Consider the following 25,113-nt stretch of genomic DNA (forward strand, 5'->3'; position numbering starts at 1 on the left):
CCACATAGGCTGCCACTGAAAGTTAAATTTCTCAGTAGGTATGTTTCCTCTAGAAAAATCAAGGTGGCTTCAGATCCTAACAAGGCCGAAGCCTCAGAGAAGAGATGGTAGACTTTGATGAACAAAAATGGCATCAGATTCCATCTGCCACCAAGTGGGAATGGAGCACCACAACCTTGGGAAGACTAGGGATCCAGTTCTTCCTTTTTGACCTTAGCCATCTGATCCCCAGTGGGCCCACCAAAAACAATAGAGAGTTCCTAATCTCAGGAACAGATCCTCTGGGGTCCCAGCACTTGGTCTCCTAAAGTTGGCCTCCCGATTTCCCTGTGGAAATCACCCCCTCCTCTGAGGGGTAGTTTGGGTAGCATGACAAATGCAGCTGCATTGCATGCTGTGTGGTAGCCACCTGGACCAGGTCAGTCTTCTCTCCACTCTGCAGCTGGGGGTTGGCCGTGGGATCTAAGTGTGGCCCACCAGGTGTTCCCACAAGTAGTGGGACTCTGTTCATGGAACTCATGATGCAAGGATGAAGATAAGAGTGGATGCTCCTCACCCCAGCTGTGGCCTGTCCCATGACCAGGCCAATCTTACTGAGACCCTCCGGCTGTGGTGGCTACTCCCCGGGCTTCCAGAACAGCCCCACAGTATCCCGGTCAGGTGATTCCCTGACATTCTGCCAATAAGCGTCCTAATGCTCTTTCTGTTGCTTACAGCCAAAGGGGCCGGAACCAGTTAACACTCAGAGGGCCCTTCAGTGCTGAAGTTGTCTGGGAGAGACCCCTCCCGAGCACCCCTGCCACCTTCTCCTCTACCTTCTGGCTGTTCCACTAGATTATATCTCCCAGCCTCCTTTGTGGTTAGGCAAGACCATGGGACTAAGTTGTGGACAGTGGAACATGGGCATTATGTGATGTAGGTGGCTTCCAGGCCCGGCCCACAGACCCTCAGGGCAGTGCTCCAGGGAGACTCGGGTCCAAGAGGCAGTTAGGACCTCCAGACAGAAGAAGCCTAAAGTGAACGTTTTCACCAGCCCAGGATTATCCTCACCTCCACTTCCTGCCATGGTTGCAGACTTCACATGAGTGAGAAATGGAGTTTCACTGTCTTAAGCCACAGAGACTTTGAGGGTTACTTGTCGCAGCATCTGGTGTTCTGTGCTTACACTAGTTCTCCTGGGACGGGGTCTCGTACTTTCACGTGGGCAAAGAAGACACTCGTCAAAGCCTGGAAGTGATCACCAGCCATGGCTCCCTTGTTGGCCAGAGGGGCAGGCTCCCCCAGACCAGGGGTCAGGCCCCGACTCCTGTAACACAGAACAGGCTTGATTAGGAAGGAGCCACAGCTTGAGGGGGGCCACACTGGGACCGCTCCTTTCTTGCTTCTTCAAGTATAACCTCCAATTACATTAAGAGTGAATTTTCATCAGGGACCCGGGGATTTTGAAGTGACTTTCGGATGTTCTGGAGCCTTCCCTTCAGAGTTCACTGGGCTGGGCCCCTTTTCCCAGAGCACTCTGGGAAGATCCTTCCCTGAGTAGAGGAGCAGATGTTGATTTGCATATATGCATGTTTCTGGCCTCTGATGAGATTAGGAGGTGCATTTTTAATCAAAGCCTCCAGCGAGGCTGGGCCCTCGAGGGGGGAAGAGGAAATGTCACAGCAAAGAGGGTGTGGGCCTTGGGAGACAGAGGCTCTCAGAGCTCAGCCTTGTTTATAAAATCTGAGCGGGACTGGCGGGGCTCAGTGGCTGGCAAACAAGGCTGGCCCCGGCCCCTGCTCTGGCTGTCTAGAAATCCTGGACAAGTCCTAGCCAACCTGAGCCTCGGTTGGCCCTATTAAATAGAGGGTTAGGGTGATGTCATTGGACCCACTAACTCCTCCAGGTTATTAGAAGATAGAAAGCAAAATCACTGTGGACACAAAATGCTTTGCTGGAACCTTCCCTAATGACCTTCCCACAGGGTTGTGAGCAGGAGGGACTACCCTCCCTGACCCCTGTGCCCTCGTCCAAGTCTGAGGGGTCGAAGGTTCTAGAGGGAAATTCCCTTTTCCCACCAAGATGCCCAGCTTGGAGGCTGGTGTCCGATGGAAACTGCCACAGCCCTTCGGGTGAGTAGGGACACCTCGCTTTTTTGGGGAAGAGGATGTTCAGAAATGATTCCGAGGTGAAACCTGTGTTTCTCGCTCGAGGTAGCTAATTCTCAGAGTGGAACATCCTGCAGTCTTTAAAAAGGATGAGCTATGTCTCCCTGTACTCCCTGACCACACCAAGTCCTGCGCCACCTCAGCCTTTGCGCTGGCTGTTCCCTACGCTTGGAAAGTTCTTCCCATTTTCATTCACGTCTCTGCCAAAATGTTACCTCGTCCAGGGGTCTCCTCTGACCATCCAGGCTTCCGTGGTTCTTCTCCGTTACTCTCTTTCCTTTCATCTATGGCTTCTCAATCTCAGCACTATTATATTTTGCCCTGGCTAATTCTTGGTCGTGGGAACTGTCCTGTGCATGATAGGACATTTCCTAGCCTCTCTGATCTCAACTCGCTAGATGCCAGTAGCACCCACCCTCCAAAGATGATCATGACCCAAAAATGTCTCCAAATGTTATCAAACGTGCCCTGAGGGCAAAGCCTTCCCAGCTGAGAACCACTTGTCCAACTTGTTTTATTTTTCTGTATGAGATTTGGCCCCACCCAAAGTATGTTCTCCATGTATTTCTCATCATTTGTTTATTGCCCGTTCCCCCCACTGGAATGTGAGGCCTGCTTGGGCAGGGCCCCTGTTTTTCCTCGCTCACCAGGGTGCTCCAGAGTAGTACCTGACAGGCCAAGGAGCCCAGTGAATGCTTGTTGAATGAGTAAGGGAGCGAGAGAAAAAAGAAGCAGAGTCACGAGCACGTGGATGTACGAGCCCCTCAATGCTTGTGTGCATGTGTGTGTAACAAGATGCAGAGAAATCCGTCCTGTGGCAGCTGGTGCAAAAAGCATTTTAGGGGGACGGTAGTCTCCACCCAAATAGCTCTGTTGCTCACAAGTCCACTTGGAGGAGGCCCGCTCCCTCTTGGGCTTCTGAAAGGAGTTGAAATTACTCTGTATGAGACAAAGAGAACCTCCTGCTGGTTCCTGCCACATTTGGAATAAAAGCTAATGTGTGTAGAGTAGGGGATGTAGGAGCTTGGCAGTACCTACACTCCATGCCTCACAGACCCTCATCTTCTACCCTTCCCCACATAAACTCAGCCCCTGCAAACTGGCCTCTAGGATATTCCTTGAACTCTCCAAAATCTTGCCTCAGGGCCTTTGCACTTACTGTTGCTTCTCCCTGGAACACTCTTAACTTCTTACATGGGTTACTGTCATGGCTTGCACCTTTTCTACCTCCTCTCCACATCTAGGCAAAAGTCACCTCCCCAGGGATGACTTCCCTGACTACCTCATTTATTTAACGTTTGTGTTGTCTGTCTCCCCCGTGGGAGTATTGGCTCCTTAGGGGTAAGGACTCCTAACAGTTCTGCCCTCTGCTGCATCTGCAGCACCTAGATTATTGCTTGGCACCTTCTTGGTCATGTGCAGTGTGCGTGGATGCTCATGCGTGACTTATTTAACACTGTAAGGCCAGGGAGGGAGACAACAGGGTTGATACACAGGCTGCTTCCCCAAGACAGACCCTGGGACAGAGTCAAGCAAAACGATGTTTTTAGGAAGCATTCCTGGGAGCAACCCATAGGGAGCGAGCAAGCAGACAGGGAATGGGAAGAGGCCAAGAGAGGGTGCATATCAAGCAAAATTTTACAGGGGGTACTTGAGGGTCACACATCTGGGTTGTCCTGCCCACCAGCAGGAGAGGTGGAGCTTTTATACCCCGCACCCATCAGGCTTCTCTAGGAGGATGGATGCTGCCAGGCACTTCTGGCTGTACATGTAGGCAGAGTATGTTCCAGAAACTTGAGGGCAGTTCTCCACAAAAGAGACTCAGTGGTGCTGAGTAGTGGGTGAAGAAGCACGCCCGGAATCGGCATTCAGTGCACAGTGAGACGGGAAGAGGATCCCAGGGGCTGTGGATGGAACTGCCATAGTGTCTACACTATGGCAACTGCAACAGGCCCGCTCCGGATTCATGGAGGAAGTGCTCCAGCCTCGCTCAATTGCAACTGGAACACGATTGTGGCTCACAAGCGACTTCAACCCATGCCACCATACCACCATCGCCCGCAACTCAAAATTCATGCAACAGTGAGGAGACGAGTCCCTCCTTGCCGAGTTTGGTGTGAGCTGAATGAGGGGCATATGCCAGGCCCCCGCACCCCTGCTCCCAGAGGATGGGGCTGGGCTGTCCCAGCTCCAGCCTCGTTCATCTGCTTGGCTTCATGAGGTTGAACCTGCTGACACCCTGCCTGGCACTGGGGTGGACCTCACTTCTGTCTGCTTCCTCCACTACGACTCAAGTCCATTTCTGATCTGTGCCTCTCACACTGTGCAGAGGCTGCCGTCCTCTGCCTGGAAGGCTTTCCTTGCCATTCTTGACCTGGAAATACATCGTCCCTCTCCCCTCCCCCCCTCCCTCCTTCCCTCTCTTTCTACCTTTAGCTCCTATATCACATCTAAAGTGAGCGAAACCTCCCCTCCCCTCAGCTTTATCACATGGGGCTGCTCATGCTGGTCTCCCCGTTTGGGCAGCAGCCGTGGCTCTGTCCTCTGGTGCCCCCCGGGCCTGCTAAGACGTCTGGCTTCTAGTACATGCGTGGCATCTGCTTCATAGGTGAACCCATCAACCAACCACCCCGGGAGGCGAGGGGAGGGAGGGACACTGTTTAAGCCTGAGCCCTTCTCCGTGGCACCTTCTCCCAGCCCGTGTGGACCTGGGACTGAGCATTCAGAGACTGCTCGGCCTCTGAGGCTGTCACCAGGGACCCTCCTTTCCGGCATCCGCATTCTGCTCGGCCCTGTCTCCCTCCCCGCTGCCCCTGCCCCTGCTCCTTGCAGCTCTTCCTCTCCTGGCTCCCCTTCCTCCCAGGGGTCTGCCCTGGCCTTCCCCAGAACCTAGGGCCTTAGTGACTTCTCTCCACTTGGCTTCCTGGCCCCCCCCTCCGAAAGTTCTGGAACCAAGTCAGACTCCAGCGCCCCAAGAGTTAACCACCACCTTCACCTCTGCTCAAACTGTTCATTGTCAAATGGATTTCTCAGGCCAGCCAGAGTGCTGGGAGCCCAGGCCGAGCTGGGTCGAGTGGAGGTTTATTTTTCTGCTGACTACCATCCCCCAGCTGAGTCTCTTTCCCAGGACAAATCTCCGGCCTGGTTTTCCCTGGCTCTCTCTACCCGTATAAAAACAACTTTATCTCTAAAGAGCAAATAACACCCAGCGCTCATAACAGATGCCAAGAACTGTTTCTGTTTTGATTTTTGAAAATAAAAATTCAACTGTGTTCAATAAAATTCAGAAGCCGCTTCCCTCTGTGGAAATTAAAGGCATCCAAGACGCCCGAGAAGCCACCGACCTTCCTAATTAAAGCTGCAGCAACGGCGGGAATCCGCTTCCTACAACCAGCCTGCTCTTGCTGAGCCGAGAACAAAGCCGGCCCCCATCAATATTTCATTCTCTCTTTTCTTCCACGATAACAATGCTGTGTGTTCTGAGTGCGCCCCCCAAAAAGACATGCAGAGCTATGTTAATTAGGGTTTAAATAATTGACGCCCCAGATCTCGCTGTGTTTCCGGAAGTGTGCAGGCTGGGTTGTGGGCTGAGCGGTTGCATCTGTTTAGGGTCACAGCCTGTCTGTCTGTCTGTCCTGCTTGGCAGGTATGGGCTTAAGGAAGGGCTGGTCCCAGTTCCCAGAAATTGCTTCCATCCTGAGGTTTTAGGTGATTTTTTTTTTGCTCAAGCAGTAGGCTGGAGGCTGGTAGGATGTGTTAGGCTGGGGCCTACTCTGAGGAAGTGAGCTCTGCACTTTTTCCTGCCCGGGGTCAGGGGCCTGGCCACCCCCAAGACTCTGAGCTCATGCTGGCAACAATCTCTGGATGCCTGACCTGTAGGAAAGGCAGAGCTAACAGATTTTTGTGCAACTAGGGGAGGAAGGGAGGTTAAAGGAGAGGGAAGGAGGAATGGAGGGAAGGACAATGAAGTGAAGGAGGGAAGAAGGTTAGGTGGATGGATGAGTGGATGGATGGGTGGGTGAGTGGATGGATGGGTGGACAGATGGGCAGGTAGGTGAGTGGATGGATGGATGGATGGATGAGCAGGTGGGTGAGTGGATGGGTGGGTGGGTGGCAGCAGGAGTAGTTGGCTAACTGGGTGAGTGGGTAAGTGGATGGATGGATGGGTGGGTGGATGGATGGATGGGCATGTGGGTGAGTGGATGGATGGGTGGGTGGATGGATGGATGGAGGAGCAGGTGGCTGAGTGGATTGGTGGGTGGGTGGGTGGCAGGAGGAGTACTTGGCTGACTGGATGAGTAGGCAGGTGGATGGATGGATGGATGGATGGATGGATGGATGGATGGATGGATGGGCAGGAAAATATAAACAGGGTAGATAGTGCCCTCATAGGTCCTTATGTGTAGATCACACCTCAGGACCTAGTTCTATAAGCAGCAGTGACGGGGGCTGTGGCACGCTGGTTAGGAGCATGAACTCTGGACCAGACCATCAAGGTTTGAATCCCAGCTCTGCCACTTACTGGCTGTGGAACCTTAGCCAAGTTCCTTAGCCTTTGTGTGCCTCAGTTTCCTCATCTGTAAAACACCTGTACCTACCTCATAGGGCAGTTGTGAACATGAGGCTGTTGTAAGGATCAGGTGTGTTCACATGAGGGATGAGCCCCTATCATGCTTGTGACAAAGGTTTGAATCTCAGTGTAGCAAGGAGAGTAGGGGAGAGACCACTGGGGGACTTCCAGGGACGCTAATACATAGAGGCAAAAAGAGCCCATATGGAGTTCTGGGAAGCAGACGGGCACTAAGCTGCTGGTCACTACGCTCCAGACCTATTTAGCAAGTCTCCTCTGGCTGCGGGGAGGGTTTAACAACGGCCCACCGTGTGGATGGCCATTCTCTGTGGGGCTGTGAGCCCATCGCTCTTCTAGGGTTAACTCCATTACCATCTCCTTTTGCAGAAAAACCTTCCCCGCTCCCATCACCTTGTGGTTCTTGTTTGGATGAAAGGCATGTCTCAAGCTGGGTCGCATGACTTCAAATTGAAAGTAGGAGGGAAATGCTGTCTTTGTCCCCTGGGCTATGAAACACTCGGGGAGGCAGCGTGACAGCCATCTTGTCACCCATGGGGTGCCCATAGGAGGGCGAGGCCAGCACAGAGCCAAGAGGTGCGGAGAGACGAAACGAGAGTCACTATTCATAAATGCGCTCCACAGACCCAAAGTTCAGAGAAGTCTTCTCCCCTTTACAGTCGAAGAGCCCACCTTCCTTTCTCCTGCCTGCCCAGGCCTTCGACCTGGCCAAACCTCCTTCGGTCCACCTCATACACTTCTCTGGGACCCAGTGTGACTAACCTCCTAGAACCTAGGCAGGGAAACCCTGGCTTCCCTTCCCTCCCCCACAATATCCGTTAATCAAACATTCAGCAGAGCAGATAGAAAAGAAACGTGCGTGGTGCCTGTGTCTGAGATGTCCACTAGCCTAGGGAGAGAGATAGGGCCTGCCACAGGGCCTTTGCCCATGCTGAACCCCTGGCTGGGAATGTCATCTCTCTCTGCCTCCTGAAACCCTCCCCAATGCTAAGGTCCAGCTGAGATGCCACTTCCTCGGGGAGCCCTTCTCTGATGTGCCCCGAGTGGAGTCCCTCCTCCTTCTGGTCTCTCCCTTAGCTATCATGGTAGGGCTGTCTGTCCATGTCTGTCTGTGTGGGAGTCTGGGAAGGGGAGGGACTTTCCCCTCCTCATGCCCCACCAGTTATCACTCACTCTACAAGACACCCATCTTTGTTTTATCTCTCTTGTTTTGTCCCCTCTGGGGACACATCAGGTGGGGTTCGGCTCCCACTGCTCCATGCTGCTCTAGGACTTCTGATCAGACCCGACTTTGATGCCATTGTGAAGCCGGAAGGATCACCACCGCTCCTGGAGTCCATCCCATGCCCGCTCACCTCCCAGGCAAGCTCCAGGGATGATCTGCATAGAAATCCCATCCCCATGGGCCAGGAACCCAGCAGCTGGGGTCCCTAACGGGTCTGCCCTTGAGCCGACTGGGCAACTCAAGCCTTCCCGGGGCCATGTTTCGCTAATGGTGTGGGTGAGGGGTGTCCCTCTCCTTGCCCCCTGGAACAGGCCTGGGGCTCCTCCGCTTCTGGCTCTGCCCTCAGCTCTGCCAGCCGGGCTGCTTCTCCTGGGCTCACCAGCTGGCAAGCACCAGGTGCTGCGGGAAACTGAGGCTCGGTGTGGCGCTAGCCCACTGGGTACCAGGAAGATGGAGCCAGACAGAGCCACACTGACCAGTGGGTCCTTCTTACCCAGGGACAGAGCAGCTGGGTGCGGCGGCCCCACACCTGGTAGGGTCTCTGACAGCGCTTCGCACCTGCTGTTGTGGGCATTTCTGCACCACGAGACCTCGGATGTCCAGGACCGACCACAGTTGAGCACGCACTGCCGTGCCAAGCCGTTGAGGAGCTTTAGAGCCATTGTGTAGTCACACGCCACATGAGATGGAATTCTCCGTGACCCCATTGCCCAGAGTTGCATTGTTCGCCAAGTGGCTGAGCCAGGATCTCAACCCAGATGTCTGACCCCCAGGTCTGCACTCTTACAGGCAACATTTGATCTGGACTCTTCCACCCTCGCCTACATCTGACCCTTTTTGACCTTCACAGAGAGCCCTGGGAGCAGATCAGTGGAGATGAGCATTCCCATTTTATAGATGGTGAAACTGAGACCCAGAGAGGGACAGTGACTAATCCAAAGACACACAGCAAGTCAGGGATGGACCTGGGGCTTGAACACAGGGCTCCTGACTCCCTGGGCAAGCCTGCCATCCTCCGCCTGGCACCTGCAGGGGTTAGGGCTCCGACTCCCCCCACCTCATGTCTGCTATTCTCTCCAGGGCACCCAGAAGTGGTCTCTGCTCCTCAACCTAATGAGAACTCCCAGTCTTTCGTTGATTGGGACACTGGACAGCATTCCATCGACGCTAATCCCTTGGTCCTCCCCCCAGCATGCTCTTCCCTGATCTCTCTCCTCTGTGGTCCCCACTTCTCTGGCCAATCAATCTCAGCATGCTCCGGGGAACCCCTTCTGCAGCCTAGGCTTTGAGTGTCAAACTTCCTCAGGGCTTGGTCCTGCGCTGGCCCCTCCTCTGTCTTCTCCTCTTCTCCCCTCCCCTGCCCGCCTTCCCATTTAACCCACCCCTCCGGACCCCCTCGCGAACTCCCATGGGCCCACTAGCCACCCACAGGCTAACCACATGGAGGCGAAGCCTGAGCCTCGGACCTGTCCTTTCACTGCTCACCTGCCGGCACCGCCCAGCTGGCCACCCCACCGCTCTCACCTCCGCGCATCGCAGGCTGCACACTGCAACGAGGTCGGGAGCACGCGCTCTAGAGCCAGGTGGGCTGTGTTCCAATCCGGCCCCTGATACTTGCTGGCTGGGCAGCCTTGGGGTAGGTCCTTAACCACCCTGTGCCTCAGTTTGTCCGTCTGTCAAATATGGACCTCACTGGGTTGTAGAGAGAATTAAGAGTCCGTGCAGGCAAAGCACCTTCGGACAGTCCTGACTCCCAGTAAGTGTCTTGTGCATTTTTATTAATACCCCATCCCCTTCCCCCTTCCCCCTTCCCCCACCGCTGCCCCTTCCTCAGCCTCTCCATCTCAGCAAGAGACACCACCATCTACCCTGAAAATTGAGCCCCCGAACATGTCTCATGGCCTCCAGCGCAACCCACTGCAATCTGCCCTCCCCCCACAGGGCAGAGAGGTCCCCCGATGCTTACTCTTAGTGGGTCATTGTCCCCGGGTACAAGTCTCAGTGCCTGAGCCTGACCTTCAAAGTCCCTCCTCCACTGCTTCTGGCCCGACCACTTAGCACTGGGCCTTTGGACCTGCTGCTCCATCCACCTGGAACCCACTTCCTCCTTCCCTTCACCCTTACCCCCTACCCCCCATTCTGGATTGGCCCCGACTCCTCCCTGACTCTGGCCCCTTGGCCAGGTCTCTGCTAGCCAAGGCACAGCCTCCTGGCTCATCCCTGTGCCATCCCAGTCTCATGAGGCAGCATTCAGGTGTTGGGCAGGCTCCACAGTGCTGTGGTCGTTGGCCAGACTCAGTTTCTCAAACCTGTAGGCCTGAGGTCCTTGCTCTCTTGCTGGCTGTTGGCTGGGTGGTGGGGGGGAGGGAGGGGGAGGGGGTTGCTCCCCTACCATTCCTTTCTGTGTGGACTCTTCACACACCCTCTCACATGTGGCAGCTTACTTGTTCAAAGCCAGAGAAGAAAATACTTTCTTTAAGATGGGCCCAGTCTCTTTTAAAGACTTTTCACTTGATTAAGTCAAGCCCACTCAGGACAATCTCCCCTTTGATTATCTCAAAATGAACTGAATATCTACTGATTGGAGACCTTAATTACATCTGAAAAAACTCCCTTCACCTTTGTTAGCTGCTGTGACCTAATCACAGAGTGAAATCGCTTTGTATTGCCAGGCCTGGCCGTGCTCACAGGACATCTACACCGGGGGCAGGAATCCCATGGGCTGACTTAGAATCCTGCCTCCCATGAGGGCGGGGGGCTGTCTACTTTCCCAACACTGTGTCCCCAGCCCCTGGCACCTGGCAGGTACTCATAACCTGTTATTGAATATGTGAATGAATGAATGAATGAATGAATGAGTCAAATGTCTGTGTGTCTCTTACCTTCCTCCTTCGGAGCATAGGGTGGGATAGGATTACACATTAGCCTGGAAGGTGACTCCTCATTTAGCATCTAATGAACTCCTTTGAAGAATCTTTGGTTGCCGTTTTTCATGGCATAGACAAGGCCAGACCTGTGGGATCACCACCTCTGTCACTCCTCTGGGGTTATTTGACGTGACGAGCTGATGGATGTCACTTGAATGTAGGCCCTCGTGGAACAGAAGCTTGGATTCCCCAGTGTCCCCCAGGCTACCCCAAAGTAAGAGGTCACTTCTCCTTTGCAAGGAGTCAGCTAAGTTGTTTCTTTCCAGCCCCACGTTGGCACACGTTGTGTCCGGCTAGAGTCAGTGAAGGATCCCAGGAGACACCTTGACTTTGGGCAGGAATCAGGGAGAGACATTGTGTGCAGTGAGCTATGAAGAGTCACTCGCTGAGAGGCCCATGGCATCCTTTATTTATTTGCATTGAAATATTTACCGGGATGTGAGGCATCTATAATAGATATGTCAGCCACTCGGGCAGGCCTGCCGGGGGAAAATCTGGGTGGCCTCTCCCTTAGGCATCACTGTATTCACTCAGTGAGTAACTCACCTGGAAAACATTTCCTGAGGACCTACTGCAGACGAGGCACTGTGCTACGGGATCAGAATTTGGGCATTGCCCTTTGGGAGGAGAGGAAGATGGCGAGCGGCTGGGGAGTGATAGTGTTTATAGAGTGCCTACTGTGTGCTAGGCATTTTGCACATATCCTCTTCCTTAATTCTCACAATGGCCTCATGGTGGCATAATCAGGCTCCTGTCAAGATGAAGAAAGTGCGGCCTAGAGAGTTTGAGAAATTTGCTGAAGTTCACATAGTCTTTTAAAATCTGAAGTCCAAGGTCTTTCCATTGTGCCTTGCTTCCTGAGCCCCGAATTCAAAGATCTTTATACATTTCAACAACTGAGGTAAGTCTGGGTGTGTAAAGAGAGGCTGCAGACCTGGGGTGGAGGATGGGGAGGACACAAGGGGGCCTAACCCCAGCTCAGAGGCTAATGATGGGAAAAACCATCATGGCCCTCACTTGTGAAGGCCTCACTCTGGGTCAGCGCCTGCTTGAAACACTGGAGCTCCTTTCACTGCCCAACAATCTTCTAGAGTAGCTGCTATAACCTTTATTTTATGGGGAGAAATGGGGGGCTCCAAGTGGGGAAGCAACCTGCTCACGCTTGTCAGGTATAAGGTGGCTGAGCTGGGTTTTGAAGCCAGGCTCCTGCCCCTGTGTGCCGCTCAGACATGGTTATGGGGGCAGCACCATTTACTGGATCCTGACTCTGACCAGGCAGCTGCTCAGCGGCCGTCTATGCACCAGCTCGTACCCTTGCAAAACCCCTCTGAGTCATGCATGGTCCCTGGGCCCATGTTATAGAGGGGAAACCAAACTAAAGAGAGATCAAGTCTGTCACACAGTGAGGGGAGGAACAGAGCTGGGATTTACAACCAGGCAGTTGGGGGCTCAGAGCCAAGTTAATTCTTATGATTTACCACCCCTCTGGGGATCCCTGGGTGGCTCAGCGGTTTGGCGCCTGCCTTTGGCCCAGGGCGCAATCCTGGAGACCCGGGATCGAATCCCACGTCGGGCTCCGGTGCATGGAGCCTGCTTCTCCCTCTGCCTATGTCTCTGCCTCTCTCTCCCTCTGCTAAGTGCCTTGGCATTGGGGGCTTGGCATTGGCCTGTAAACCGGAGCAAGTTCCCCCAGAGAGGTTAGGGGGCTTTCTCATCAGCCAGGGCTAAGGTGCACAGGCCCAGCCATACATGCTTCCTGAGATCCCTTTACCTGCCATCCAGTGGCTTCCTGGGACCCTGCCTACTTTGCTCCACCTGCTGTCTGGGATCCCATCATTCCCAGGTTGTTCTTGACCTTCGTTGGTAGGCGTCTAACACAGGACTCTGCAGAGCTCCAGAAATATCCTTCCTGGCCCCTGCTCCCCATCCAGGATGAACCTCTCGTCTCTTTAGTGCCGTTCCCTGATCCGACTCTGACGGACAGCAGTCTGACTGTAAAATGTCTCACTAAGAGGGAACAAACACAGCACAGCTACAAACAGTCCAGTGGAGAAATAACAGAAGCTTAACATCTTTTGGGGGCCAGCCTGGTTCAGAAGGGAAGGTGTATGTGTGTGTGTGTGTGTAAACTTAATTTTTTTAATTAAGAAAAAGTATCAGAGTAATCAAGGAATGTGATTTTTAATTTTCAATTAATTTTAAATTGATTTATAGTAATAAATATAACTAATGAAATAATTTAAATAAGAAAAATAAATAATTTTTAATAAAGAAATGAATCTGATTTTATGAATTTTGGTGAAGGACAAAGGTCTTCAGGTTCCACTTCAGCCCTCCTCGCCTGCAACTTCCACTTCCCTAAAGCATTCACTTTTAACTCCTAAAACCCCTTCTTCTACTATTTACCACACTTCTATATAATATTCCAGGATTGTTTAACAGATTTGCTGGAGTGCAATCAACATACCATACACTGTACCTATTTAAAGTATATAGTTTTTTTTTAATTTTTTTTTAATTTTTATTTATTTATGATAGTCACACACAGAGAGAGAGAGGCAGAGACACAGGCAGAGGGAGAAGCAGGCTCCATGCACCGGGAGCCCGACGTGGGATTCGATCCCGGGTCTCCAGGATCGCGCCCTGGGCCAAAGGCAGGCGCCAAACCGCTGCGCCATATAGTTTGATACATTCTGACATGATGTGCTCGTACCCGTGAAACCATCACCACAGTCAAGATAATGAGCATATCCATCACCTTCGGAAATTTCCTCCTGCTTCTTGCAATCCCCCCTCTGGTCTCCCCTCTCCACTTCCCGCCATCTCCAAGCAACCCATGATCTTTCCCACCAATATGTTTGCATTTTCTAAAGTTTTGTACAAATATAGTCATACCACATGTACTGTTTTTTATTTGGCTTCCCTTTGGCATCCCAATTTTGATGCTTTGTGCATGTTGTTGCTTTAACAACCAACGAACAGGTTTATTGCTGAGTAGTATACTAGCAGGCGGATGTACATCCATTTATTTATCCACTAACTTGATGGACATTTACACTTAGCTTCCACTTTTTGGCCGTGAGTACTGACTTACAAGTCTCTGTGTGGATGTAAGCCTTCATTTCTCATGGATGAATACTCGACGTAGAATAATTCAGTCATATGATAGGTGTACGTATTGCTTTTTAAAGAAACTACCAAACTTGGGATGCCTGGTGGCTCAGAGGGACGCCTGGGTGGCTCAGCAGTTGAGCGTCTGCTTTTGGCTCAGGGCGTGATCCCGGGGTCCCTGGATCGAGTCCCACATTGGGCTCCCTGCATGGAGCCTGCTTCTCTCTCTACCTGTATCTCTTCCTCTCTTTGTGTCTTTCATGAATAAATAAGTAAAATCTTAAAAAATAAAAATAAAAAGGAGCTACCAAACTCCTATCAGTACCATTTTACTTTTTCACCAGCAGTGTATGAGACTTCAGAATGTTTCACACTCTTGACAACACCAGGATGCTTGGTCTTTTTATTTCTAGCCCTTCTACTAGGAGTGTAGGGGTATCTCCTTGTGGTTTTAATCGACACTTACCTGCTGACTAATGATGCTTAGCACGTTTTCATGTGCTTACTTGACATCTGTATATTTTCCTTGGTGAAGTGTCTGTTCAAAATCTTTGGCTCTTCTTCAGACTGGGTTGTTCACTTTCTTACTAAGTTTTGAGAGCTCTTTATGCATTTTGGATACAAATCTTTTATCAGATATTTGGCTTGTAAATATTTTCTCACAATCTATGTCTTGTCTTTTCACACTTTAGACGGTGCCTTTCAAAGAGCAGAAGCCCTTAATTTTGATGATGTTCAACTAATCAATTTTTATCTGTCCTGGAGCATGTTTTTGATGCTGTTTCTAAGAAATCTGTGATCTAATCCGAAGTCTAATCCAAAAGATTTTTGTCCTTTTGTTGTCTTCTAGAATTCTATAGTTTTTGGTATTACATTTTAGGTCTTCAATCCATTTTAAGGTCTATGATTAATAGTTACATGTGATGAAAAGTATGGATTAAGGTTCATTTGTTTGCATATAGATATGCAATTAGTCTCCATCATTTCTTGTAAAGACTATTCTTTCTTCATTGAATTCTCTTTGCACTTAATGCTGAAAATCGATTGGCCATATATGAGTGGATCTGTTTATACATTCTTTGATCTCTTGGATTGATCTATTTGTCTATCTTAACACCAATACTACACCGTATTGATTATTGTATTGATTACTTAACGCTAGTCCTGCGAGTTCGATCTTCATTTTTCAAAAGTGTTTGGCTATTTCAAGTCTTTTGCATTTCTATATGAATTTTATAGTCAGCTTGTCAATTTCCCCAAAGAAACTTGCTGTCTTAGTGGGATTGCATTGAATTGATAGGTCGATTTGGGGAGAATTGGTACCTTTAACAAGATTGAATGTTATGGCCCACAATTTATTTAATTTTTATTTTATACCTCTATCAATATTTTGTAGTTTTTGGTACACAGACCTTGTACAGTTTTTTGTCAGATTTAGCCTTAAGTAGTTCATATTTTCTAGCACATGGTATATTTTATCCCAATTTCCAATTACTCCGTGATAGTATGTAGAAACACAATAGATTTTGGTGTGTTGGTCTTAAATGCTGGAACGTTGTTACATTCACTTATTAATTCTGGTAGCGTTTTTGTAGATGCCATTGAATTTTCTACATAGATATGTAACCTGTGAATAATGACAGTTGTATTTTTTTCCTCTTCAGGATGGATGGTTTATCATTGTTTTTCTTGCCTTATCACACTGGCAAGAACAATAGAACAATATTAAATTGCAATGGGCAGAGTGGACATACTTGCCTTGTTATTGACTATAAGGGGAAAGGAATCAGCATTTCACCCTTAAGTATGATGTCAGCTTTGGGTTTTTGTATATATCCTTACCAAGTTGAGGAACTTTATTTCTATTCATAGTTTGTTACAATTTTTTAAAATCAGGAATTGATGTTGGATTTTGCTGTTTTGTATGCATCTACTGAAATGTTCATATTTAAAAAAAAATTTAATACAGTGAATTGCATCGATTGATCCTCATATATTAAACCGACCTTTCATTTCTGGGGTAAATTCCACTTTGGTCATGATGCAGTGTTCTTTTTATACATTTCTAAAACTTTGTTATGAATTTTTGTCTCTATGTTCATGAGAGATATTTGTAGTTTTCTTTTCAAGTAATATTTTCTCTGGTTTTGGTATCAGGCTAATGCTGGCCTATGAGAGTTGGGAAATATTACCTTCTCTTAAGTTTTGTGGAATAGTTTTTGTAGCATTGGGATTATTTCCTTATTAAATATTTAGTAGGGTACATCAGTGAATGAATTCTTGATCTGAAGTTTTCATTATGGAAATGATTTTTTAACTAAAATTAAATTTCTTTAATAAATATGATTATTCAGAATATCTATTTGTTTTTGAGTGAGCTTTGGTACTTTGTGTTTTTCAAGTTTTTCAAGGAGCTTGTCGATTTCATTAGAATTCTTGAATTTGTTGGTATAAAGCTGTTCATAATCATAATCTCTTATTATCCTTTGAATATTTGTAGAATCTGTAGTGATTTCACTTCTCTAAATGTTGGTAAAGATAATTTGTATCTTCTTTTTTTTTTTTTTTTTCCAGATCAGACTGGCTAAAGTTTTATGAGTTTGAACTCAAAACATCAGCTTTTGGTGCTAATGGTTTTCTGTATTGTTTTTCTGTTTTCTGTTTTATTGACTTCCACTTTGATCTTTTTGTTCGTTTTTTTCTGCTTACTCTGGGTTTAATTTGTTCCTTTCATTTTTTTTTTCTAGTTTCTTAAGGTAGAAACTAATGTCATTAATTTGGCCACTTTTTTGTAATATACATGTTTAGAACTATAAATTTCTCTCTATACTGTCTCATCCAATTTTATATTTTGTCTTTTCATTTACAATCATATCAAATGATCAATTTTTTAATTTCTTCTTCGGCCCATAGTTTATTTAGAAGTGTATCATTTAGTTTCCAAATGTTTGGAGGTTTTTCCAGATATTTTTTCTGTAACTGAGTTCTAATATAATTCCATGTGGCCAGAGAACATACTTTGAATCTTTTAAAATTTATTCACGCTACTTTTATGGCCCAGAATATGGTCTATTTTGGTGAATGTTCTGTGTGCATTTGTGAAGAATGTGTACCCTGCTGTTGTTGGGTGGAATGTTCTATAAATGCCAATCAGGTCAAGTTGATTGATACCACTGTGTAAATCTTATAGGGTCTTACTGATTTTCTGTCTACTTCCTCCATCAATATTTGAGAGAGGGGCATTGAAATTTCCAACTATAATTGTGGATTTATCTATTTCTCTTTGCAGTGCTATCAGGTTTCCCTTCATATATTTCGAAGCTCTGTTCTTAAGTGCATAAATGTTTAGGATTACTATATCCCCTTGATAAATGGACCCCGTTATCATTATGAAATGAACTTCTTTGTCTCTGTCAGGACCTGAGCAGTGTTTAGTCTAGGGCTAATTACTCCTTGCTATTGAGGCAAGACCTTCTGAGTATTCTCCTCAAAGCTTTAAGAATTATGAAGGTTTTCCACTCTGGCTGGTGGGAAAAGGTATCACTGCAGGCCCTACGTGAGCTGCAAATACTGTTCTCTTTAATCCTTCTGGGTGGTACTTTTCCCAACTTGGGAAGCATCCTCACGTACCCCTGCTTATCAGTATCCTGTGAAAACTTCAGGGGACCTTCTGCAGATCTCTGTGCAAACCCCCTCCTCTTCTAAGCTCTTCCTTGTGCACTTGGGCTGCATGGTCTTCCTAGATTCTTCCCTCCACCTCCTTAAATCAGGATGCACTGTGTCTCTCCTGGGTTTCCTCGCCCTGTGCCATGGTCTGGAAACTCTCTCAAGACAATTAGTGGGGGGAGCTGCGGGCTTACGTCATTTGTTCCCCATCTCTCAGGGATCTATGTCCTTTACTATCTTCTGTGTCATGCTTTAAAAAAACCATTGCTTCACATATTTTGTCCAGTTTTATTATTGTTTCAGGTGGAGCATAAATCTAGTCCCTATTACTCCATTTTTGGCTGAAAATGGACATCATTAGTTACTTTTACACTTGTTCGGTTTTAGGTATAGGTGTTGACTTTATGGCTACAAAAGCTGAAGATTTAGATTTCTTACAGAAGATCCTCCACTGTTCCAGCCCCACACCTTTTCCTTTTTCCTTTCCTGCATCATCCCAATAGAGATTTGGTTGAAATAGCATTAAATATTCACATTATTATGACTTTGGAATTACTACTCTAGCTGAGTCATACGGTATACCAGGACCGAGGTCCTTTCTTTTATATCTGTTATTATCAGTAGAGTTAATATTTGTTTTTTAAAAAGGTTTGCTTTCTTGTCTAATGGTTTATTCTTTTACTTTAAGAGCTTCATACTCAAATAACATGAAAGTCAGCAGTGTCTGGAGGAGGAGGTGGCTGAGGGATCTGGGCTACGGGGGCCAGCATGTGTCCCTGGCATGGCAGAGGAGTGGGGCAGGGACTCTCACTTTGACACACAGCCCTGGCCTCTGCACACGTTTCATGTTCCTGGCATGTTCTGGCAGTTAACGAATACCTGGTAATTGAGGTAAATAGAAAAGGTAGGAAGCATGATCCCACAACTGAACATGAGATTCTAGTCCGATGTGTGTTGCTAATGTTCTGTGGGACCTCAAGCAACTCTTGTCTTGTGAGCTCCCCAATTACTGACCTGGGACATGGGCATGAGGTTAGATGACTAGAAATCTCTTCTTGGTCTCCCAAGTCATGCAGGACCTCCAATGTCCTGCAGGAATGGAGGTGGCCATGGAGACACTGGGGGGCCTCACAAGTTCCCCAGTCTCCTGCCCCAATTTGGCCAAGACTCAGGTATTTCTTTGCCTATAAAAGGGTGCAGAGATGGTCATTTAGGGCCAGCAGCAGATCTAATGATGGAAGCCACAGGAGGCAGGTTTCAGATCAAAATGGTGATGAATTCAAGAAAGATAAAGCCTCTGTAGGTAATGAGCTACCCATCACTGAAATGTGTGAGCAGAGCCTAGACCAGCATTAGGCAAAATTCTGCATTTCTCCATTGTAATCATCACACTGTACTGTCATTGACCATTTCCTTCACCAGCTCCCTGACTGGATAGTGAAGTACCTGGGTGTCAAGCCCAGGGGTTCTCAGGGCAATTTTCCCCCAGGTGACATTTGGTGATGACTAGAGACATTGCTGGCTGCTACAACTTAGTGTGGGGCAAGAGAAGTACTATATGCATTTAGTGAATAGAGGCTAGGGATGCTGCTAAATAAACACCCTAAAACATATAGGAGACTCCATACAACAAAGAATTATCTGGTACAAATGCTAATGGTATTGAGGTTGAGAAGTCCCAGACGAGCTACCACCCCAGTCCAGCACACAGCACCATGGCTGGTACACCATAGATGATTAGGACATTCAGAGTAAAGAACTAGATGCAGGGCAGGGGCTCTGCTTGCCTGACTTCCCCCTATGCTCACAGAGGCCCCACAGGGGCGAGTTACCCAGCATGGCTTAGGGAGGGTCCTCCACCCTCATCTGACCAGGCATTCCTTCTTGGATTTGTGACCCATCCTAGCCAGACAGGAGCTGGACTGGAACCCTTGGCGCTAACTGTCCCATTGTCAGCTGAATGAACCAAGACTTGGGTTTTCTATCCATATTGTGGGACAGCTAGTAGACCTGCTTGTGCCCGGAGCCCATCAGGAGACAAAGGGACAGAAGGTGGTTCATGGAGGACTCTCGGGGTTTTGTCTTACTAGACTCTTCAGAGGGCAACCAGCAGATCTGACAGTGCCAGAGGGAGATATTCATTCACCCTCCTAGTTGACAAGTGTGTATTGAGCATCTATTATGTGCGAGGCCTAGGTGTTGGGAATACAGCACCAAATCAGATGACAAAAAAACCCTCTGCTTCAATGAGCTTCCATTCTAGTGAAGGAGATGGACAATAATTATTTTTTTAAAAATTATATATGATTTTTAAAAAAGACAATGAAGAATAGGGCATGCACATCCACATTTTCCAAGTTAGCCAAATTGAGTAAATATTAATATTACACCTCATACTAAGACAACTCAATATGTTGAAGAAATTCTCCATTTCCACCACTTTCTAAAGATCCATTTTCTCTCCCTATCTCTCTCATGCCTTCATTTGTTTTCCTGAAATAAAATCACTATCTACCTCATTCAAATCCACTCAAATTTTGACCATTCAACAGATTTCATATACAATGCTGAATACCAGAGATAATAAAATAAATGACACTGTCCCTGCTTAAAAATATATGATAAGTCAATTATAGAACATGATGCACATTATGATGTAAAAGAAAAAAACCAAAACAAGGTCCAGAGGGTCAGAAGTGAGCGGGGTGAGGTGGGGAGGAAGGCAGACATGGTAGGCATCCTGGAGGAGGTGGCATCTGATCAGAGACCTGAGGGAGGAGAAAGAGGTCAGAGAGCGGCTATCTGGGGGAAGAGTGTCCAGGCAGAGCGAACAGCCAGTGCAAAGGCTCTGACGTGCTTGAGCAACAGCAAGGAGGCCAGTGCGGCTGGAGCACAGCGAGTGAGGCTGGCAGCAGGAGGACAAGAGATAAGGCCGGGAGGGGGGGAGTGGCTGTTGGGAGGCGTAATGCGAACACATCACACTGTGGCTGGTGGATGCCCCTGGCTTTGACGCCGCAACGGGGAGCCGTGGAAGGACTTTGAGCAGAGGTGTGGCGTGATCACACTTGGGCCTCTATTACCTTCCTATTGCTATTTTAACAACCTACCACAAGCTCAAGAAACTAAACCTATGCAGACAGCCCAAAATCAGTTCCACTGGGCTAAAGCCAAGGTGTCACAGGGCTGGTTCCTTCTGGAAGCACTAGGAGAGAATCATTTCCTTGCCTTGTGTAATTTCTAGAAGACACCTGCATTCTGTGGCTCAGGATTCCTTCTTCCCATCACTTTGCCTTTTGTCTCTTGCTTCTAGGGCAACACCACCTTCTTCCTCTTCTGATATCACATTTCCCTCCGCCTTCCTTTATATAAGACACTTGTGACTATGTCCGTGGGCTCACCTGGACAATCCAGGATGCTGTCCTACTTCCAGGTCCTTCATTTGGTCACATCTGTGAAATGCTTTTTGCAACAGAAGGTAACATATCCACGGGGGCCCAGGACTACCATGTGCACACTTGGGGAAGGGGGTAATTATTCAGCCTACCACAGAGGCCAAGTAGGGGACAGACGGCAGTCCCAAGCACCCAAGCCATGGAGGAAGCTAGAAGCTCAGTCCAGTGGCCAGGACCAGCTACAAGGCCATTTGTTGGACTCCACTGTAGGCCAACACCTTCCCCCCCAGGGGTTCCCCTTGGCATGTCAGTTCCATTCCAGGACCCCTCAGAACAGTACACATGTTGGGGAGGGGATACATGGATCGATTCACAACATTAGTCTCTATGTGGCCTCAGGCCAACTTCTCTCACTCTCCTCAGTTTTCTGATCCTACATAGAGGTATCATCAACCCCATCACTGCCTGCAGGACTTCACTTATCTCAGATGATCTGGCCACCCCCAACCTCCTCCCCACTGTGCTTCTCTCCGCTTGCTCAGCCACACCAGCCATCTTGATGTTTCTTAAACATATCAATGTTGCCTACCTCAGGGCCTTTGCACTAGCTGTTTGCCCTGCCATGGCTGCTCTTCCCCAGATACTGACATGGCTAGCCCCCTCACTTTCATTTCTTTGCTCAATGTCATCCTCCCAGAGAAATTATCCCTGATCGCCCTATCCAAAACCACACTGCTATCACCTTGCCTCTCTTCTGGCTAAATGTCCAGTGATATCATATGCATATAAATATTCATTTGTTAACAGATAAGGTCTTGGGAAGGCACATTTGGCTGGGATTTCAAAGAGAATTCAAGAGGGTACTATTGACAGTGGAGTGAGCAGGGTTTAGGGACGCCGAGGCACCAAGGACTGGCAACACTGGGAAGCTGTTAGCCTTCCTAGGCTTGAAGGAGGCCGGGAGAGGAGTGGAGGTGCCGAGGCCAGAGGGAACTGGCATCATGGTGGAGGGCTGTCTTACTAGGAGCTGGAACCACAGTGCCGAAGCAGCGAGGGAGTGGGGGAGAAATATCGTGACCTCTCTCTCCACCCCTGCCCTCCAATCTCCAGCGTCTCTACTGGCCCAAGCCACCAGAAACCAGAGCACAGGGGAGCTGAGAGCCGCAGTGCATGGAATTTGGCCTCCCTGGGCATGGAAGGCAGAGAAGGGTGGAGAACAGATCCAGCAGCTAGAGGCAGGTGGTAGCTGCTATGCCAAGTGTCTGTGTGCTCCCCAAGTTCATATGTTAAAAAGTTGGTGCCCCAGCTTTTAGGTATTGAGAAGTGGGATCTTTAGAAAGTGGTCAGGGTGTGAGGATGGAGCCTCCATGAATGCCATCAGTGCCCCCATAAGAGAGGCCCCCCGGGAGCTCACTCGCCTTCCACCATACGACGACCTAGCAAGCGTGGAAGAGGATCCTTACCAGAACCTGACCGTGCTGGCACCATGATCTAGGACTTACAGCTTCCAAAACTGTGAGAAATAAATATCTATCACTTATAAGCCACCCAGGCTGCAGTATTTTGTTACAGCAGACTAAGACTAAGACAGTAGCGAACCACAATACATTTGCTCAATTAAAAAAAAAAATTTCTCTATCTTCCTATTCAACATGTAAGATTCATGAGGATGAAGATTTTGTCCCTCTTCATTATAACCCTGTCCCCAGGTGCTTGGAACGTTGCCTGGATGCTCATAGGTGCCCCATACACGATTGTTAATGAATAAATGAAACAAAGCCGAACAATGGGCCTAACAGTAAAATGCTTTGTGAGCAAGAGAGTAGCATGCATACACAGGAAGGATTGTTTTTGTGGTTGGATTCACTCCTTTGCGAGTGGTTTCAGAATTGCACAAAGAGACCTGGAAACCCATCCTGCCGAGGACCGGCACCGCCACTGCCACCGCCACTGTGCATTCCCCATCCCCACCCCAACTCAACTTCAGGGGAGATTTCTGGAGACTCATCTTTGACACAGGTGGCAGAGAACAGAACGAGAGGAAAGAAGGAAAAGTTCAGGCCCCTTCTCCTAGTCATGGTGAAATGGGCCTTGGAACCCAGTGAGTGGGTGAGATCAGCCCCGTACCCCCAGGGGGTCAAATCTCCCTGCCAACTCCGGGTGACGTGCCCGGGGCACCTGCTCTACCAAGCTGCAAGATGTGCAGTGCTTGCTTAAGAGACCTCCGGATGTGCTCTGGCCTATCGATTCAGCCAAAAGACTCATGCCAGGCTTTTCCCTCAGGGACCCATAGCATTTGGAGACCCACGGGCCCCGGGGTTCGGAGGGGTGGCTATCACGGTGGCATTTGGGGCCGGGTGGCGGTGCTAGCAAAAAAGGACTGTGTTTGGGGTGGCTTCCCTAGGCTATATGATACTTGGATGCAGAAGACCCGGGAAGCTCCCGGGGTCACTGGCAGCGCACAGCCAAGTTTGGCCCTGGCCCTGAGGTACAGCGGCTGGGAAGGCAAGTCCTTGGTGATGCCGCGGGGCCCTGGGCTCAAAGGCCTGTTGCCAGCCCCGGGCCATCCCGTTGTCCATACACCAGCTCTGACGCTGTCTCTGTGCGGTCCTTCGAGGAGAGGGAGCCTGGCACTAGGAGGGACGCCCCACACCTGGGCCTTCCTCCGCTCTGCTCCGCTCCGGGGTTCTCTTCCCCGGAGGCCGGGGGGGGGGGGGGGGGGGTGGGGGGGGGGGGGGGGGCGGCAGCCAGCAGCGCGCGCTGGGCCATCAGCCTCATCAGGCTCCCAGGCCGCTGCGTGCCGCGGCCACCTCGCCCCCCCCCGCCCCCGCCCCGCCCCGGGGCCCTGCGCCGGCTGCTCGGGCTCCGGCTCCGCAGGCGGCGGCGGGGAGGGGCCCGCGGGCCGCGCTAATGGGGGCGGCGGCGGCGGCGGCGCAGACACAATGGATGAAAGGGGAAGCGCCTGCAAACGCGAGCGCTTGTTCCGGGGAAGAAGGGCCAAGTCCGACTTGAGAGCAGCAGCTTTGAGAGCAGCAGCGCTGGGATTTCCTGGCGGAGGTTCCGCGGGAAAATCAATAAGCGGGGCCGCCGCGCGCAGAGGCGGCGAGAAAGGCCACTAACGAGGCCAGATTGTAACAGTTCTGCGAGCAGCCGCGGTGCTCACCTTACACGGCGCGGCCGCGCGCGTAAATAATGAATCACAGCGGCCGGCGGGCGGCGGCGGCGCGGACACGACGCGGCGCGTTTGACTGCAAAGCAGACCCGAGGCCATGAATTATTCACCGCGGCGCGGAGATAAAACGCGGCGGCGGGCGGGAGGGGGCGGGAGGGGGCGGGAGGGGGCGGAGGCGCAGCCCCGCAAACAGGTGCGGGCGCCCAACGCTGCGCTTGGACCACGCGGGCCGGGACGGGCTGGGGCCGCGGCGCGCGCGGGGCGGGGCGGGGCGTGGGCGCTCGGGGCGCGGGAAGGGCTGGGATCAGCCCGGGGCGGCGGCCCACGCCCCGCAAGAGCGATTTGCCAGACTCCGCGCCCGGAGCAATTACGGGCGGCCCGGCGGGGTGCGCCTGCCTGCGTGCACGCGTGCCCTGGGTGGGAAAGCGCGCGTGCGTGTGTCCACGGTGCGCCCGGGCGTGCCCGTGCACAGGCGCTGCGTGCATGCGTGTGTGTGTGTGTGTGTGTGTGTGTGGTTACGCGCCCCTGCGAGCTGCGCGTGTGTGCAGGTGCCCTGGGGTCTGTGTGCACGAGTGCACCCGTGAGGGGATGGGCGATCGCGTGTATATGCAGTGTGGGACTGTGCGAACATGCATGCGCATGGCTGTGCATGTGTGTGTGTGTGTGTGTGAATATGTGGTGCGTTCCCCCGTGCATACACAGCGTGTGTGTGTGGGTGTGTGGAGGTTACACACTCATGTGAGCATGTCTACGGAGCGCATGTGTGCTTACATGTGGTGTATGCAGGTGCGGACATAAGCAAAAACCTGTGGTTGTCCTGCATGGACAACATATAGGGGGATCCCTGGGTGGCGCAGCGGTTTAGCGCCTGCCTTTGGCCCAGGG

Source organism: Vulpes vulpes, chromosome 2 (assembly GCF_048418805.1).
Source record: "Vulpes vulpes isolate BD-2025 chromosome 2, VulVul3, whole genome shotgun sequence".
Classification (NCBI taxonomy): Eukaryota; Metazoa; Chordata; class Mammalia; order Carnivora; family Canidae; genus Vulpes; species Vulpes vulpes.